The sequence below is a fragment of the Cicer arietinum genome, chromosome 6 (assembly GCF_000331145.2).
Source record: "Cicer arietinum cultivar CDC Frontier isolate Library 1 chromosome 6, Cicar.CDCFrontier_v2.0, whole genome shotgun sequence".
In the NCBI taxonomy this organism is placed as follows: domain Eukaryota; kingdom Viridiplantae; phylum Streptophyta; class Magnoliopsida; order Fabales; family Fabaceae; genus Cicer; species Cicer arietinum.
The window spans coordinates 26,996,716-27,009,169 of NC_021165.2; the positions used below are offsets into that span (position 1 = coordinate 26,996,716).

Here is a 12,454-nt window from a genome sequence, read left to right on the forward strand (position 1 = left end):
GCCTCGCCTCACTTCAGCTCACCTCGGTTGTTCGCCGTCAAAACTCCAAAGATTTGGAATTTGCTGATTTGTTGATTTTCCTGATTTGCTGAACAAGGTGTTTGAACAAGATGTTTGTGTTGATTTTTGTTGTTGATTTGCTTATTTTTGTTGCATACAAGGTGTTTGTGTTTTTGCTGACTTGCTAAATTGTTGGTTGTCTGTTTAGAATGATGGCTAAATTGTTGTTGCTGATTTTTATTGCTAAATTGGTTGATTTAAATTGTTGTTGCTCTGTTTATTGAACAAGATATACAACAGATTTAGAATGCAACTCTTTATTTTAGATTGCAACTATAATGGTAGTTAAATTGGTTATATTTGTTGATTTATTTAATATTTTTTATTTGTATTAGAAAAGTTTGTGAGAATGAAGAAGAGTAAAAGAATTGATTCTTTTTTCAAGAAGAAAATTTGTAAGAGTGAAAGAGATGAATAAATTATAACTTCTACATATGAAACTATTTTTGAGAATCCAAGAGTTGAAGAAACTGATAATCATCTCTCCAAGGTTCCTAGAGTTTTCGAAGATGACTTTGAGAAATGTTTAGAACGTGACCCCGGAAAGCGCCCTCAAATTTGGCAATATCCACCAAATCAATTGGATGCAATACAAAGAGCTTATCTAAAATTTGGTCCTTATCAAATAAATTTAGAAGAATATCCTTTATCTGGCAACGAGGTTCATCCAAGATGGTTTTAATATGCTTGGTTTAACATCTTTTCTTCATGACTAGAATATTCACCTTCTAAAGATGTTGCATATTGCTTGTCATGCTATCTATTTAGCAAAAGACCAAGTGGACGTCCCAGATCAAATGTCTTCATTGGTACGAGTTTTAGAAATTGGAAGAAAATAAAAAATGGAAAATGTTGAGCCTTTCTCAAACACATAGGAATGGATCCTTGCTCACCACACAACAATGTAATGAAAGCTTGTCTAGATTTGTTGAATCAAGTTGGACATATTAGGAATACTTTTCAAGTGCAAAGCTCAGAACAAATTTTGAAAAATCAAATATGTCTCAAGATATCAATTGACATTGCTCGTTGGTTAACCCTTCAAGCTTGTACTTTTAGGGGACATGACAAAACTAGTGGGTCAAGAAATCAAGGCAATTTTATTCAATTGATAAAACTCTTGGCAACTTACAATGATGAAGTTGCAAAAGTTGTGTTGAAAAATGCTCCATATAATTTCAAGTATACTTTACATCAAATTCAAAAAGAGCTCTTGCATATTCTTTTCAGTATGGTGAGAAAATATATATGTGAAGAAATTAGTGATTCCAAATTTTGCATCGTTGTAGATGAAGCTCGTGATGAATCAAAAAAGGAGCAAATGTCTCTTGTATTAAGATTTGCTGACAAAGTTGGTTTAATACAAGAGCGATTTTTTTTGTGGCATATGTTAAAGACACTACAACTTTAACTTTGAAAGAAGAAGTATGTGATATACTTTCTCGACATAATCTTGATATGTCTAACATGCGTAGTCAATGGTATGATGGTGCTAGTAATATGAGAGGGGAATAGAATGGTTTACAAGCACTATTTATGAAAGATTGTCCTTATGCATACTATGTCCATTATTTTGTTTATCGATTGCAACTTGTGTTGGTTACTGCATCAAGAGAAGTTGTTTCAATTCATAAATTTTTTAAGAAGCTAACTTTTGTTGTTAATGTTGTTTGTTCTTCTACTAAGCGATATGATGAGTTACAAGCTGCTCAATTAGAGGAAATTGCACATTTACTAGAAATTTATGAGATTGTAACGGGGAAAGGTACAAATCAAATTGGTACTTTGAAATGAGTTTGGGATCGCATTTCTCTTCTATTTGTAGCTTGATAAACATGTATGAGGCAACTTGTACTATTTAAAACAAATTACAAATGAAAGAGCAAGTTATTCTACATGTGTGATGCTGATAGTGCCTATAATTATTTGAAGGCATTTGATTTTATATTTATCTTGCATTTGATGAAAGACATCATTGTGATAACTGATATTCTTTGTCAAGCCTTACAACAACAATCTCAGGATATAGTTAATGCCATGTATTTGGTTGGAACAACAAAATCTCTTATTCAAGCCTTGAGAGAAGATGGTTGGGATGCATTATTTACTTAAGTGAAGACTTTTTGTGAAAAACATGAAATTGAGATTCTTAATCACAACGATGTCCATTCAACAACAAGATTTGAACGCTCTCGTCTTTAACAACGTTAGGTAACAATAGAGCATTATTTTAGAGTTGAAATATTTTTTACTGCCATTGATCAATAATTACATGAGTTAAATAACAGATTTAGTGAGCAGACAATAGATTTGTTAACTATAAGTTGTGCTTTGACTCTTAAGGATAATTATAAAGCTTTTAACATTGAAAAAATTTGCACTCTAGTTGAAAAATATTACCCTGTGGATTTTCATATGCAAGCGAAGATTAATTTGAAATTTCAACTCCGACATTTCTTGATTGATGTCCGTCAAGATTTAAATTTGAAGAATTTATCAACTATCCAAGACTTGTGCTCATGTTTGGTTGCAACTGAAAAGACGTAAAATCTATACTTGATTGATAGACTACTCTATCTTATCATGACTCTTCCAGTTTCTACTGCCACAACTGAAAGATCTTTTTCAACAATAAAAATTATTAAGTCTAGGTTAAGAAACAAGATCGAAGCTGACTTTTTGGCATATAGCATGGCGGTTTATATTAAAAGAGAGATTGTTGCAAGTATCAGTTTTGAGTCTATTATTAATGATTTCAAGTTAATTAAAGAGTGTAGAAGATTACTTTAAGGTAATCTTAAGTCATTTAGTTAAATTATTTGATACTTCACTTTGTGCTTATTACAACTTAATTTTTTTTTTTATATAATATTATTTGCATATTTAATTTATACATATTGTAATTTTTATGTCGGTCACCCCAAACTTTTTAGTCAAGCTTCGCCACTGGATGCACCAATCATGATATCGGTTTTATATGAAAAGCTTTTGAAAATATTGTAAAATACGATACCATAGTTTGTAAAATAAATTTATGTTAAATCATTTACATATATTAAAAATAAATCTAGTAAAAAAATGTGTATAAAAAAAAGAGAAACTACTATTAGTTTTTAGTGTATTATGAATGTCATAAATGCAGTGAAAATTATTAAATTGAAAATGATGTAAGTAATATTAATTAAATGATACAATTAAAAAAATGCATTGAAAATTAAAACGGTCATTCATTTTTGAATAATTTTTTCGACAAATGAGTCCATGACTGTAGGACAGAGGGATTATAACTTTTTCGTATAATATTAATTATATTTTTTAATTTGTGTAAAATCATCAAAATGATATATAATTTAGGAGAGAAAAAGTGATTCACTTTCTGGTGAACTGTGTTTCCCATTTCATGTGTAATTTGATTTGACATGGGTCTTGGTTAGCAATTGTTGCCATGAGAAATTCGCCACTCTCATGGTTTGTTCTTCATGACTTGTCGCTTGCAAGTATCGTAAAATCAACCAATGCAGCTATTCAATCAACACTCTACATCTCCTCTTGAAATTTTTTGCTTAAGCTCTTAGAAATTCTCAAAACATCCCTTTGAGCAAATTATCAAAACTTTGTATCAAAGAATTTTTCATCGCTATTAAAATTCTTGAGGACGAATACCAACTCAAATTAATGAGCTACAAAAATAGCTTTCATTGCAGAGTCACTAAAAGGTTGGTAAAAAAATATGCCCTAAAAATATTGATGCTCCAACCAATGTCACAATCGAAGATACAAACAAAGAAAGGCAAGGTATTAGGTTTTGTCGTGTTGTTAATTCTCCTCTCGTAGATCACATCTCTAACGTTGAATTAGGCGGAAAAACTGTTATTTAAGAATTTTCTCCCTCCGAGTATGAAAGAATTGATAAGAATCATGATAAAGCTTTTTATTCATATTCAATTAACACTTTAAATCCTAAGAAGCATCATGAGAAAGTGGTAGCATATTCTCACTCAATCTAAGAGAAATTGAGAACGAGTTACATGCACCTGGTAAAAGATGATCATGATGCAATTCACGAGGTCTTTGGATCATATAATTCAAATAACACATAACAACAAAGAGATGATATTCAATATCCATGTATGTGTATTGTAGATTCTTGGAGTGATGCAATGTCAGAGGAGAATGGTGTTCAAAATCATCAAATTCTTTCGAATTTGAAAGCAAATGTACATTCAAAAAACTTGATGGCTAGTATGACATATTCAATGTTATTGTCATTAATGATAATTTATATTTTAGGATTGTTCATGAGTTAGAGGTATTAAAGACTTAAAAAAATATATATATACATATATACATATCTATATATATAGATTGATGCTAATTAACAAAACTAAAATTATGAAGAGATATACTGATGATGATGAAGAAGAGAATACGACATTTATTAAATATTTGTAGAATCGTATTACTGCTAGCAAAGAACCTTTTACATAAGTGTTTTATAAGACTAAAAAACTGCAACTATATAATCTAAAGTTTGCAGAAAACTTGTCTAATAAGAATCTTTCTAGCATTTTTTATTTTATTATTCTTTTCCTAAGTTTAGTTTTATGCCTTCCGGTTTTTGTTTTCACTTTTTTCTTAATAAAATTGTTTGGTTAAAAAAAATTATTACTTATGAAATTTCATATTCAAATCAATTCACAATAGATTTATGAGAGTTTTTATGGTATATTCACAAATTCAAATATTTGATATATTTGTTCTATAAATTAATAAATTAATATATAATACTTTTCTTTCTGTAAATCTATTGTAACTAATAATAATTACATAATTATTGTATAGTTATTATGTTTATTTGTATATGAATATTATTAAAATATGTTTTTATGTATATAATTATTACTTTTATTCACACAAAAAAAAACTATCAATGATAAAAAAAGAAAACAAATGTATATAATTATTACTTTTATTCACACACAAAAAACTCTTCCTTTCTGTTACTAAGAAAAATTAACAATATCAATGATAAAAAAGAAAACAAAAACAAATATATCTTTTAACTATCAATCGATACCAAAATCACTTACAGGTGTCTTTTAATGTATTTTATGATTAAATTTAAATTTAATGGTGTGAGAATTTATGATTGATTAGATATATAAATAATTGTTACATTTTAATATGCAAATCACTATTTTAGGTGTGTATTTATTAAAAATCTATCTTTTAACTATAATTTTGTAATTAAAAATTACAAATCAATTCGTCTTATATTTTTTAATTTTGTCTCATATGTTGAATGGATGATGTGCAGATCTATACTAGCAAAGTTAAGGTATATTGCTAAAATATGAAAGTTTTGACTTGCTCTATATTTTATGACTAAATCTAGATTTTCTTGTCATAGAAGCGATGGAATTCTCTAATAGAAGAATAAATTGTAAAGAAAAAGAAATAGTACAAGTTTTACATCTAGCAAGTTGTTTTTTTATTATTGAAAAATTGCATGTGCTGTGCTGGTTACAAGGCTTGTTATATTATGTGATCTAGATCCCCATAAGTAGAGTGGACTATACAAAAGCTATTTGACTTCTCCTCTATGTTAGACATCCCAAATAATGTTGATGTAACTCTTGACTTTTCAAATAATGTTGGCGATGACTGCATTGATGCAATTCATCATCAATAAATATAAAATGCAATTAATGTAATACTTGATATCATGTAAATATTATTAATTATATGGCATAACACAACTTATGTTCTCCTGTATAGAGATGAAAATATCTAAGGTATGGGTACAATACAATAGAACATGTCTTTGCACCTCCAATTTAAAAAAAATACTCAACACAATTTTACACACCTCCAATTTAAAAAAAAATACTCAACACAATTTTACATCCGCATAGGATCGCAGTTTTAATTCTTATTGTACCTTTTGGATACTTAAATATTTGTACTCGTACTCTTTACATAAATTTGAACTAAAATAATAGTCATACTAACAAGTTCTCTAAGAATAGTTGATTAAAGAATCCACAAAGAAATTTTTGTCTTGAAAATATATCTTAAGCACTTGCAAGTAATATGTTCCTAAAAAGTGGATATATACTGCGATACATGTACTTGTGTTTTTACTCATACTTAAATTTTTTTTTTTTGTCAAATAGTTTTAGCGAATATGTGTCTAATAAATCATTTATTAAGCATGACAAATCATGTGTTATTAATAAACTAAATAATGTAATAACACAATATTTGATATATGACTAGTATTCATTAATTCTAAAAGTAACTTTGAGATAAATTACTTCGCTTAATAACTCATTATAAAAGTTCTTTATGTCCACTATGCAATGAACAAGAGGAAGACATCAGTCAAGTTTTTAGCAGGTACAAAGTAAACGACACCTTATTTTTTGAATCCTTACAAAATTATCATGCAAATAATTTTAGTCTATGTTGGTGTGTCAACATATACTTTTGAATATTTTTTGCAAACATGTTTAAAATATAAAAGTTATTCCACAAAAATGATCTCAAAATTCAGTTTATAATTTTAATTACTTTTATCTTGATTTATAATATTTAAAAAATTCACATTTAATTCATTTCAACTTAAAAATAAAATATTTGTAGAGGAGTTTTTTTATAATGTTTTAAATACACTTGCAAAAACTAATTCAAAAATTTAAAAATTAGTAGATAATTAAATATATTTTATTTTAATTTGGAAGCACCAAAGACTAAAACTCATAATGTTATAGTACTAAAAAAAATATAATTTTATAGAGATTAAAAAGGAAATTTAGATATTAACTTATTTTTATGTTAAATTGGTTGAATTGAAGTTTGAATTACAAGCGAAAATCATGCATTAATTATATTAAATTGAACGCTAGCAATAATTGTTGAGATTTCTTGTCGAAATTTTGTATAACAAGTAATGTGCTTTATGTTTAACTTAAAAATCAAATAATGTACTAATAATTTTATTATTTTATATAGATTCCCATAGATAAATGTGCAATGGATTTACCTAAAATAAGGACAAGAGGACACATTGAATAGTATTTTATGAAGAGAAAGCAAAATGAACTTTTATCTGAAGAGAAAGATTATTGAATTATATATATAAATTAATAAGCTATATGTATATCCATCTATATTGTGTAACATGGCGGCTCTCCCTACTTAATCGGAATAAATGCTTTGCACACAAAAAGGTAAAAAAGAGTGAATTTACGAATAAATAATTTTTATAAAACAATTCGAAAAAGAAAAAAAATTATTACAACTAATAAGAAAAAAAGTGAAATTATTATGGATAATATTAGTGGTCATTTATGGTTGTCGATATTTGAATTATGGTTTGAGATTATATAACATTACCACTAAGCTCACATCTTAAAAACATTTACGAAAAAAAAAATAAAACATGTGTTAATGTTGTAAAAACACATTAATAAACATAATTCCGAATATAGTAATAGTTTTAATACAAATAATATAAAATAAATAATTAAAAAATTCGACATTATTCTTTTAAGTAAATTTGAAACCTATTAAAGGATAAATTAACCCACTTATCATATAAAAGAAACATATAAACACATTTAACGATGTCTAATCAATTATCCAATCCCATATATATAATTAAACAAATCGACATAATTTTTTTATGTAAATTTCAAACCTATTAAAGGAATAAGTTGACTCGATTATAGTTGAAATCATACAAAGGAAACATAAAAACAAATTTTAATGATGCCAAATTAATTATTCAATTCAATATTGCCTAGTATGATTTGTATTCCCTATTTTTCTGAGACATATAAGGAAACGAAATTAAAAATTCAAATTTTCTATTATAAAAAAAAGAAACAGAAAAACAAATTTCCAAGTAGGTTTATGTTCCAAATTCAAATTTTGGTTTGATATTTCCATGATTTGAATACCATTAATTTTATTTGATATTACGTTCAAAATTAATTTGGTTGTTTCTGTAATAAATAAAAAATAGATATATTTATTAAAATAACATTTTTTAAAAAAGTTGTTTAATATAATTCAAGTTTAAAGATGGATCTCACTATCTTCAATAAATTTTAATAAAATATTATATTTGTTTTCATTTTTTAATATTATATATAAAATTCTTTTTTTTTAATTAAAACTAGTAAGTGTCCACCCTTTAACCATTTAATGAGAGGTGCATAAATATTATTGTAAATTTTGAGAATATTTCAAAAAATTTAAATAAATTATTATATTTTATATTTTTGAGTGAGCAATGTGAAAAATTGTTTTAGATGAACATATTATTATTAATATTATTAGGGTATAGGAATAATAATAATAATAATAATAATAATAATAATAATAATAATAATAATAATAGTAGCTTTAACTTGTTCTCTCGCTTATTATGATTTAATTATAAATTTAATCTAACCTTACAATTTTCGTTACTCTTTTCTTTCGTAATAAAGTAATCTCTCTCCCTATTTTATTTATGGGGAACTTAACATATTTTATAAGAACAAGGAAATTCTTATTTTCTTTTTGGTCTATTCAATTTTCCAAGTTTTTATTGGTGACATCTTTTTGGTCTTTTAGACAAAAAATTGTTGTTTTGTTACTTCCATTTTATGTGAGAAGAATATGTTGAATCTTGGAGAATTTGCGCTGATGAGGCGGATAAATCCTTAAATAGTGACTTATATCAAGCCTCACGTTTAAGTATTTATTGTTTTAAAGATTTAATTAAAATTGTTGATAAAAAATATCGATCAAGTTGTTTTGTCGGTCCAATTTCAATTTTTATAACAAATATTTCTCTAATAACCTCGTACTCTATCAATTACTTTTTCTCCATGTATGAAATATGAATGATTCATTCTCAATCAAGCTCTATAACACAAATTTATAAAGTCTAGCTACGATATTTTGATATTAGGCACTTGCAACAAAAACCAAATCTTTATACGTGCTTATTGAACACAAAAATCAACATAAGGTTTTTGTATTTGTTCATAAATTTCTTGTAGGTCACAGTTTGCAAATTGAGTTATTAATGAGGAATCTTAAGTTAGAAGTTTCCTTTTTATCATGCACCGAATGATAAGGACACAATAATATCAACAAAAATGTTGAAGAATACAAATCAGGAACCATGAAGTAGAAGTAACGACAAGAATCGTATCGGTTCTAACATAACTTTCACCTCAATATTTTGAGGGAAAAAATCAACCATAAATAAAAAATATGAAAATGAATAAAGAATGATATAGTGTGAATGAGTAATTCACACTGATTGAAACTAATCGTTAAAGAAGTAGATTTGGTCTCGATTCAAATCTGAGTTAAAAAAATATATACTAATATATTAAATTAATTGTCAACTTTGACCCTTTTAAAAAAATAAAAATAAAAAAACGAAATAGGAGAAAAAGAAGTTTTGTATTGTGATGTTTAAATATTCAATTGCTTAGAACATGACAGATAAGATTATGTTGGTAAAACTCTCTATTAGAGTGACACATAGAGACCGAGACTTAGGAAAGAAAACATTTGTAGGTGTTCATAGAATAATGTGACTTGACAAAGAGCAAAATTCTTATTTATATTTTAATTTACTTATTTTTATAGATAAGACATGTCTGTCCATTTCATAAACCGAACAGTTCACTACAATTTGTCTTGTATTACTTTTGGGAATGAAACATAATAAAATGTAGGTCCGGGTTCGATGTACCATCTTTGTAGGTGTTCGACTATAGATGAAATTCTAACAACAATTGATTAGAATTTTAGAAAAATAATTTAATAATTCTCTCAATTTTTAAAATGAAGATAATAATTTAATTAATGTCAATTTATTAAATATACAAAAGAATGTATTATTTAAAATTCAGTTTTATTAATGTCAGTTAGATAATTTTAAATTGTAAAGATAAGAGAATTAACTCAAATATTTTAGTTTAGCATATAAATCCTTTAAAAAATACTCAATGAGCCATAAAGTCATCTTTATCTAAGGTGGAACATATTCGATTTTAAATTATTGAAATATTTATTTTATATATTCATATTTATATTTCTACCTCACATTTTAATAAATATTTAATTTTATTATTTTTAAAAAAATATTCAAACTTTATGTTTTGAAATTCTTTTAAAAAATTTTTTGATACATAAATATATTCGAAAAACTTAAAAAACAATTTAAGAAAAAAAATTTAAAATTTTCTAAAAGAATTTGTATTCCGAAACATTAAATTTTTTTCAAGATTTTTGAAACATAAATATTCTAAAAAACTTGATAAAAGTTTTTCATTATACAAAATTTTAATTTTTTTAAAATATATTTATGTTCTAAAAAACTTTTCCGCTACACAATTTTTGAAACACATTAGTATTTTGAATTTTGTTTTTTAAGTTTTCATAAATTCAAATTGAGTTTAGTTTAAAAGAAATGGTAAAATAGATAGTTTGCATAAAATGTGGAGAAGGAGTTTAAATGTAGGGTATAGAGAGTTTTTTTCTAAATTATATTAGGTTTAAATGCATTTTTTATCTTTTATTTTGTCAAAAATGAATATTTAGTCATTTCATTTTTAAAACTGATTTTTTGGTCTTATAAATTAATTATTGGAATATTTTAGGTCCCACCAATTTTTATAATGTGACACTATCATTAATGACTTGATATTTAATAGTTGTTGTTAATGCTAGTTATATAATAAAATATTTAAATTTAAAATGTAAAATTTAAAATTATTAAATAAAATATTTAACTTTATTTATTTTATTTAACTTTTTTTAGTAATTTAAAATTTTAAATATTTTTATAAAATACTTAAATTTTATTTATTTTTTAAAAATATTTAAATATTTTTGTTAATATTTTAATTTATTGTATTATTTAATATTTATTTAATTTATATATTTAAAAATTGTTTATTTAAAAGTTAAAATATTTAAATAATATATTTGAAATTTATTTATTTTTATCGAACAATACTTTAAGACTTTAAAATATTTAGATAAAATAGTTATTTCTTTTTAATATTTTCAAATATGAAGAAAATAAATAATAAAATTAATTATAACAATAATGATGTAAAGATTACTTTATTCAAGTTACAAATGTCATCTAAGTGCCATTTAATACAAAACATTGGGGGACAAAAAAAATTCTAAAAATTAGTTAAGAGGACCAAACAAAACTAATTTTAAAAACAGAGAATTAAAAGTTTAATTTTAATAAAATAGAGTTGAAATGACAACAAAATTCGCTATCGCAGATACCTATCTAAATCCATCCGGATATGTTACGTGGAAAACCGTTTTAATTGGGTGCATGTGCAAGTTTTCCATCCTGATATATAAATGAATACAGTTGTGGGTGGGGAAGCACGTCGGAGATAAGAATGGAGACCTAAATTTTGGAGATAGGAATAGGGATCTAAGTTACAAATTTTCCCCGACTAGTCATACTTGAGGAGGCAAAACTGACTTCCATCTCCTCTCCATTGCCATACCTAAAATAAAGGACAAAAAATAAATATCAACTACTTTTTTTTTATTTAAAAGTTAAAATATTTAAATAATATATTTGAAATTTATTTATTTTTATCGAACAATACTTTAAGACTTTAAAATATTTAGATAAAATAGTTATTTCTTTTTAATATTTTCAAATATGAAGAAAATAAATAATAAAATTAATTATAACAATAATGATGTAAAGATTACTTTATTCAAGTTACAAATGTCATCTAAGTGCCATTTAATACAAAACATTGGGGGACAAAAAAAATTCTAAAAATTAGTTAAGAGGACCAAACAAAACTAATTTTAAAAACAGAGAATTAAAAGTTTAATTTTAATAAAATAGAGTTGAAATGACAACAAAATTCGCTATCGCAGATACCTATCTAAATCCATCCGGATATGTTACGTGGAAAACCGTTTTAATTGGGTGCATGTGCAAGTTTTCCATCCTGATATATAAATGAATACAGTTGTGGGTGGGGAAGCACGTCGGAGATAAGAATGGAGACCTAAATTTTGGAGATAGGAATAGGGATCTAAGTTACAAATTTTCCCCGACTAGTCATACTTGAGGAGGCAAAACTGACTTCCATCTCCTCTCCATTGCCATACCTAAAATAAAGGACAAAAAATAAATATCAACTACTTTTTTTTAAATTAACAAATAGTTGATTAACTTTTATATATATATATATAAAATATGATCAATCAATATTATTAAATTTAACATCTTATCTCAATATATTGAATTATTTACCGTAGAATGAAACTTCTTTAAAATAAAAAAAAACATAAACAAAAATATTGAGTGCTCTATTAATTAACGGTT

At 25.3% G+C, this 12,454-nt stretch overlaps 1 pseudogene; it reads left to right on the forward strand.

The window, feature by feature from the left end:
* Positions 1–409: 409 nt before the first annotated feature.
* On the forward strand, positions 410–3,613 carry LOC105852413 (uncharacterized; annotated as a pseudogene).
* Positions 3,614–12,454: the final 8,841 nt, after the last annotated feature.